The following is a 7,777-nucleotide window of genomic DNA, read 5'->3' as shown; positions in this document are numbered from 1 at the left end:
CCAAGACAGGAGGTGATGAAGAAACTACTCTGCATAAGAAAGAAGTGGGAAACTTGACTTTCTGGGAGAAATCTTGGAGAAGGGGAGAGGAAGAGAAACAGTTGATGCTGCTTGGCAACAAGGAAGGAGGAAAAAAAGGAAACCCCAGGTGACAGAGTAACCATGGAGTAGGCTGGGCACAGAAGATGTCTAATGGGAAATTTTCAACACCGCCTTGCCCATTATTCTGAATAAAATATCAATATTATAACAAGGCACCCTGATAAGGAGTCCTCAGTGGATTCCTGTTGCTTCCAGGATACAGAAAGCCTCAGCCTGCTCTCCAAGGCCTCTCATTCCAGAGCCAGCACCCCATCACTGAGGATGCTGCGGCTCCAGCCCTGGTCCAGCTCCCCCCACCTTGGGCACCCCAAGGCCCCTCACCCTGCTCCAGGGTCCAGTGAGAAGGTCATGCCAGCTGACCTGTGAAGACCCCCTCCTCTCCACCCTCCAGGAGGATATGTGACTCCCCATGGACCTCCACTCCCACCAGCCCCCACTGCTCTCGCTCTCCTTTCTTGTCTCAAAATCACACTACCTCTCACTCAAATAACCTTTTCCTAGTGGTCGCCCCCACCTTGAGAACAACCCATCCTTTGAATGCTAGCAAGTTCACACCAACTCGAAAATCCCCAAATGCCACCTTGTGCAGACATCAGGCCAGGACCTGCCAGGGACCTGTTGTGGCTCTCACTGCAGGTCGTCAGGGTTTTGCTCTGCCACTGCTTTGTGTCATCATTCAATGCTTCCACATGGCCATGTCCTGCTCATCTGGATCCTGAACCCTCTGAAGACTTGGACAATTGGACTTTATTATCACTACTACTCTGGTATCACCAACACACTCGTGTGCAGTTCTGAGCACCAAATAGAAACTAAATGAACAAATGAACAAAGCCAATGAATTGGCTTCTCTCTACTGAGCGCAGCTGTTTTGGCTCAGATCCACAGGCTCCCTGTACCGTAGAACTTTCCCTTTAACTTTCTGGAACTCCACCTGCTGGAGAAAAAGTTGGTTGCTTTTTCACTCAGCCTGTTTATTCCAGATCTGGGACAGCAGGAAGACCTGTTTTCAGCCCAGGTCATGTATTTTTATGAGTACATGAAAAGTGAAGGAGCCACCCATTCACTGACACACTACTGAATAAATAGCTCATTAAAGGTAAACAGCAGATTCCTGCAAAAACTGGAGTCTGATGCCTTTCCTATTTGGGGGTCATACTGAACAGTGAGGGGGTGTCTTTCTTCCATCCCTTCATTGGGGAAGCCATGTTCTGCCAGTGGAATGTGAGCTTCTTGGGAACTGAAGTCTTGTCTTTCTACCTCATTCACCACCGTGTCCCCAGCACAGATGGGCACTTGATCTGTAGGGTGAAGGACTGAATTAATGAACAAACACAAGCACACTGAGAACCCTGGAGGACGTCCACAGCCTTCTCATTGACAGCCCCCATCAAATGATGGCTTTCATGGGGCTTCTCTTGAGCAGCAGCTGGGAGACAGTAGATATTGAGCATATGGGGATGTTTAACATGTGCTTCTTCATTTGCTCATTAGCAAAATGCTGCTGCTGATTCCCAGCTCACCTTGCAGGAACCAGAGGATATACGGCAATACCTCATGCATGGTCCATGCCAGGCTGTAGCCAGTATGGTGAGATCTGAGCTCCCAACATCCAAATACATTACAAACAATGCCTTGGTGACCTTGCAACCCCCCTGCAGTGTCAAGTGGGGTCTCAGGAGAGCTCCATGAGGTCCCCATGAATGCAGATGAGATACAGCTTCCTTCACACCTGGAAAAAGTTCGGAAGCACACAGTCCTTCAGGTGTAAGAAGCCCACGCCCTGCCAGGCACAGTTTCCAAATGGTCTGCCCAGTGGTGGAGTTCATTCACATGCGATGCTCACTCCCACCTGTTCCTCCCCTACCCTGCACCACAACAGCTATGGGATCCTGGCCAGACTGAGCAAAGTATAGACTTGGTTCAGGCCACACCCGGGCAAACTCAGGACCGTGATACTATAAGCTCTAAGCATCTCTGTCAGGCTGGAAAAAGCACAGCCATATCCAAGGATCTAGGAGAATTCGGGTAGTAGAGCATAGTGGTTAGTTCAAGCATGGACACTGGAACCAGACAGCCTGGGTTTGAAACCCACCTCCACCATTGATAGATTTGTGACCTTAGGCAAGTCACCCAGCCTCCCTGCATTTGTTTCCTTACCTGGAAAGCCCTTAGCTTTCTGAATGTTAGGCCAGGTTGTGTATAAAAGGGGAAATTTACAGTACTTACCCAGTAGGCCTGGGTCCTACAAAGGTTCTCATGAGGAGTAAATACGGTAATACATAGTATGCCTGCCTTCATTAATCTGTCACTGTGTAACAAACCACCCCAAAAGTTAGTGACTTAGAACAACAGTCATTTATTTGCCCATGATTTTGCAACTTGGTTAAGGCTCAACATGGATGGTTTGTCCTTCCTCTGCGTAGCATCAGCTCGGTGGATCTCTTGTGCCAGAGAATCAAAGGTGGCTTCACACCTGGCGCCTAATCTGGGAAAGGCTGGAATGGCATGGGGCCACTTGACGTTCCCTCTTTCTTCATAGTCTCACCCTTCTGAGTCATCAGGCTCCTTTGCACAGCTTCCAAGAAAACAAAATCAGAAGCTGCCAGGTCTCTTATGGACCAGGCTGGAAACTGGCACTGCAAGTCCATCAGATGCTCTTGGTCAAAGCAAGTCACAAGGCCAGTGCCAAAAAAGAGGGAGGAGAAAGGCCCCACCCCTCAGCTTGTGTATGCAAGGAGAGCTGGAATGGTGGCCACTGTATTTGCAAACAATGCCCCCAAGCACTCACTATTCCTACATTAGGAGGAGGAAAACCCAAGTTGAGACACTCAGATGGGGTAGAGAAATAATAATGCTCTTGACCTGAACTACCTCTAGTGACCACCAGCAAAACATAAAACACCACACTACAGAAAAAGTGACAGGCAAATCCCAGCACAGTCACTTACCAGCTGTGTCCTGTTGAACACATCACCTTGTACTTGAAATACCCCAATGTTCCACTGCTCTCATGTGGGGTAATCTCACTGCACCAGGAAGCACATAGTAGACACCTTGCCATTTGTAGGCACTCAGCATTTCTGGATTGAATACATTCTAACATGGTTTGTTGAATAAATCAACAAATGACTCAATCAATAAATCAGTGAATTGAATTAGTGGATAAATGGAGAGAAGCTCCAACAAACAGCCCATCTCCAGGATTGATGAACTTTTCAGAGGAACAGTTTGTACCAAGGACCCTCTGTTGGCTCAAGCTGAACATCTCTCAACCCCAAGACCCTTTTATTAACTGTGTGATCTTGGGCAAGATAAGTGTCTTGCACATAGATGTTCAATTAATACCTGTGAAATGTGTGAATTCTATAATGTGTGTTACATAGTTGAATGAACCAGCGAATGAACAACAACAACAAAAAATGATGCCAACAACAGACACCACTACCCTCCCCCAGTATGCAGGTGGATCCTATCCCTTAAGTGAATATCCCTTTTTGGGAATACTATTTGGTGGAAATTTCCCCTATTCACTTCCTGCTTCTTCCCTAATATAGCAGCTGTCATACTTAGCCAGACATTGTCAGCCCGACTGGGTAAGTGGAGTTTTTATTTTTTACAGGCATAGAATACGCCCTAACTTATGCTTTACTTTTGAGTATCCTTGTCCCAGCCCAGCATCGAGAAAAGCTGAAGTTCTAGTTTTGTGTGAGGGCTTTCCAGACCTTCTTGTCCATGTTAGGTTGGGCATCCCTTCTGCATCCACCCTAATAAGCACTCCCTTGGGCTGCCTCCACCAGCAGCAAGGACAACAACAAAAACACCAGTGAATTGTGTTCCCTAACATATAACTAAATTGTTAGTTCCCCGAGAGGTGTTCTGTGCCACTGGGGCAACATGTGTCTAATGCAATCACATCAACTACTACAACCACCACTAATAGGACTTCTACTACCAATACTAGTAACAATAGCAATACTAAGTCTTAGCTACTACTATTATTATTATGGTTATAATGTATCAAAAAATTATACTTCTGTTTTCTTTAATTCTCTTAATAACTCCATGAAATAGTCATAATTACAATCCCAAATTTATAGATTAAATCTTAAAGCTCAGAGAAGTTAGGCAACTTACCCATATCCCACAGTGTCTCAGGGGGCAAGCAAAGATCTTTCGCACAGGTGACCTGACCTCAGGGCTGCTTGGTCACATCATGGCCATTGCCACACTGTTCTCATCTATTTATCTGTCTCTCCCTTTGGAGTAGGAGTTCCTTGAGGGCTGTTGCCACTTGTCCCTCATCCCTGAGGACTCAGTGTTTAGCACAAAGCCTAGCACAGAGAAGGTGTCCACTGGAATATGCTAGTTGGATGAATGAGGACTCTGACCTGACACACAGGCCACTCATTCAATGGCATTAACCATTTGAGGAAACATTGCATCTATCTGTCAGGCTTCCTTGCTCCAGTGGAAAAGGTATCCTAAAACCTCACCCAGAGACATAATTATCTTTTGGCTCCAGAAGATACTCAATTCATCACTCTTGGCCAACACAGGAGTTGGATTGAGTTGGGCTGAGATGCAACAAGACAGATTAGATTCCCAAAAATCACCTTTACATTTTTAAGGTTCTCTTGCTTCCTCTCTTCTCTCTTCCTCTCTTTTTCCCCCTTTCCTCTGAGCACACAAGTTCCACATAGTTAAGTTTGGCACATTGGAGTAATTAATTAAATTAATTAATTAATTAAGCAGGAAGTGAATTAATTAAATTAGTATTTAATTAGTATTTAATTTACACCCCTCAGGCATTTCTGCCAGAAGCACTCTAGTGCCTCTCCTTCCTTAATCTACTATTTCCACACACAACTTGAGGCTGGGAGAAACCCTCAGAGGAAATCCGGGCATCTCAGTGGAACTCAGCCACTCAGGACAGACCCCACAGGAGGTAGTCTTGGATGGTGTCTGAACACCTAGAACATGGCAGGTGAGCACCTCGATGTGCTACAGATGTTGGCACACAGCATTTCCTGTAAACCCCAGACCGGCCAGGGGATTGTCGGCCCTTTGTATACAGATGTGAAACCTGAGGCCAGGAACTCACCAATCCTAAGACACTAGTGCTTAGACTACTGAAGTAGCCCACATCCAAGCCTCATCTTGCAGAGTGTGTGATAAAGCGGAGACCATTTCTGAGTATGTGAACGTACCAACAGGACAAGGCCCAAGTGACCAAGAGTACAACAAGATAATCACCTTGGGAAGTTGGTCTTACTCTGGTACAATTAGTCCACATAAGGAACAATGGGATTTTTTCAGTGGGAGAAATCTTCCAAGAACACTAAACATGACCTGTGAATCACCAAGGGAGCTGGTTAAAATGTAGATCCCTGTGTCCCACCTCAGCTAGACTGACTCAAACCGTCTAGGAACCTGGAAATCTACATTGGCAACATGCATTTCCAACTCCCAGGGAAAATTCCAGTACTCAAGTTTGAGAGCTTCTGTCCTAGAGGCAAAGTATGAGGTCCACTGCCTGGAAAGATAACAGGCACTGGGAGAGATTAGGGGTGTGGGAAGCACTACATACATGGCTCCACGGCTGTTCTCCCAGGTCCTGCAGGAGGTTCTGGAGTGAGTGGCCCAGAAAACTTTCCTCTCAACCATTCTTGGCCTCTCTCTTCAGAGAACTGGGAAGCTGAAGTTTTCTCAAAGCCAGGGTCACTGAATGAGTATGTGCACCTGCCAACTCAGGCACATGAAGCAGAAGGTCAGAATCACTAAAGAACTAAATTATTTGACCTTAAATTAGAATCTTCCATATGTTTTCACTCATAGGTCTAACAGGAGAAACCTAACTGGGGACCATGGGAAGGGAAGCAGCGGGGAAAGAGTTAGGGAGAGGGAGGAGGGAGGCAAATCATGAGAGACTCCTGAATACTGAAAACAAACTGAGGGCTGAAGAGGGAGGGGGAAAGAGGAAAGGGTGTGATGGTCATGGAGAGGGGCACTTGTGGGGAAGAGGACTGGATGTTATATGGAAACCAACTTGACAATAAACTATTAAGAAAAGATTAAAAAAAAGAAGTATCTTGTAAACAGCTTTTTGTAGGGCTGACTCCTCTACTTTAGTGTAGACTTAGCCATCTTTTTTTAATTTGTGGGGAAGACAAAAAAATACTAAATTTCATACCATTTTTATCATGTCTTACAGTGAAAAGCCACTTACCACTTATAAATGAGGAACTCTGATGGGCTCCTGGATCCCCGGGAAGAAGACGGAAGCCAGAGAGCCAAGAACAGAGCTGGGTTCCCAGAGCTGTACAGACATTTCCCAGAAAAAGGAGACTAGAGAAAATGCTTCAGAGCAAGGCACTACGTGGTGTAAAAAAGCCCAGGCCACTTCCTTTGTTTGGAAAATTATGTCTTGTAGATTGTCACCTGATCTGAGGTGGTGACGTGTGGATTTATTTTTTCAGTTGCACGTTGACCATTTTAGAGATGTGAATGCTCTCATGGTCGGATGTGTTGGCCAAGTCTCCCCTCTGGGATGGGGCTCCTAGGGCTTCACACATCGAGCTGATTCAACTCTGCCTGGTGCCAGGACCTCTTCTCAGGAATAAAGACCAGTTCTCTCACCTCTGGAGCCTCGCTCTGTTGGCATGGGCTAAACGCTTTGAGGAACAAACTCCTGCTGTGCACACGTGCTGGTTTCTATGGCAACAATTGTCTAGGTTTGGGCCAAGGTTATCAGGTTTAGTGAGTCCCTGCAGAGAAGAAAGACAACTCTCTGTCTGGGGCCTTCTCAAGAACAATTTTTTCTCTTCCCCACCTGGCTTCTGATAGTCACTGACAAGTCACTGTAACACCCATGCTTCTGCTTCCTGAATACATCTCACAAATTCCAGCTTCTATCAAGCTATTTTGCTGCCTTCAGATTAGTCTACATCACAATTTCACAGGTCGCAAAGATGGTGTGCTTTATTTAACTCCTGGCTTTCTTGCAGTGGAAGGCTATTTACAACTGGTATTATCATGAACTATGATGTAGTAAGTACCCATTATGTGCCAAGCACTGCCCAAGGCACTCAACGTACATAATTTCATTCTTTAAAGTAGTCCCATGAATAGTGTCATAACCCCCATTTCACAGATGGTAAAACTGAGGGCCAAAGAAGCCAAGTAGCATGCCTGATGTTCCAAAGTTATGTGCGGTGGATCCAAAATAGGAACTAGGTCTTTCTGTTTTCACCAAACCTCTAAATCCTACTTTTCTATCACTTAGTGCTACCTACCTCAAATGACAGGTTACCTTTATCTTTCTTCTTAGAAGACCTCATAACTTTTCCAAAGTCTTACATCATTTCCAAACTTTTCCTCTGTGCTTTTTTAGAAATTTAGAGATATTTAGAAAATTTAGAAACATTTTTAGAGAGAATGCAAGCAGGGGAGGGGCAGAGAGAGAAGGAGAGGGAGAGAGAGACAGAGACAGAGAGAGCATCCCAAGCAGGCTCAGTGTTGTCAGTCAGACCCTGACTTGGGGGCTCAAATTCATGAACCATGAGATACTGACCTGAACTGAAATCAAGAGTCAAATGCTTAACCAACTGAGCCACCCAGGTTCCCCTCCTGTAGGCTTTCAACTATCATATCTCCTTTGAACATTCAGCTGTCT

The 7,777-nt window shown here is 45.6% G+C and overlaps 1 long non-coding RNA gene across 1 annotated transcript; it reads right to left on the bottom strand.

The window, feature by feature from the left end:
* Positions 1-2,437: 2,437 nt before the first annotated feature.
* Positions 2,438-6,898, bottom strand: LOC115273669. The gene is made up of 3 exons (XR_003900893.1): positions 6,332-6,898; positions 5,693-5,844; positions 2,438-2,680 (listed from the first exon to the last, which is right to left on the bottom strand). It is a non-coding gene; the product is annotated as an uncharacterized LOC115273669 (long non-coding RNA).
* Positions 6,899-7,777: the final 879 nt, after the last annotated feature.

The sequence above is a fragment of the Suricata suricatta genome, chromosome 2 (genome assembly GCF_006229205.1).
Source record: "Suricata suricatta isolate VVHF042 chromosome 2, meerkat_22Aug2017_6uvM2_HiC, whole genome shotgun sequence".
In the NCBI taxonomy this organism is placed as follows: Eukaryota; Metazoa; Chordata; class Mammalia; order Carnivora; family Herpestidae; genus Suricata; species Suricata suricatta.
Note: the sequence above shows the minus strand (reverse complement) of the source record. Positions and strands in the feature narration are given on the sequence as shown.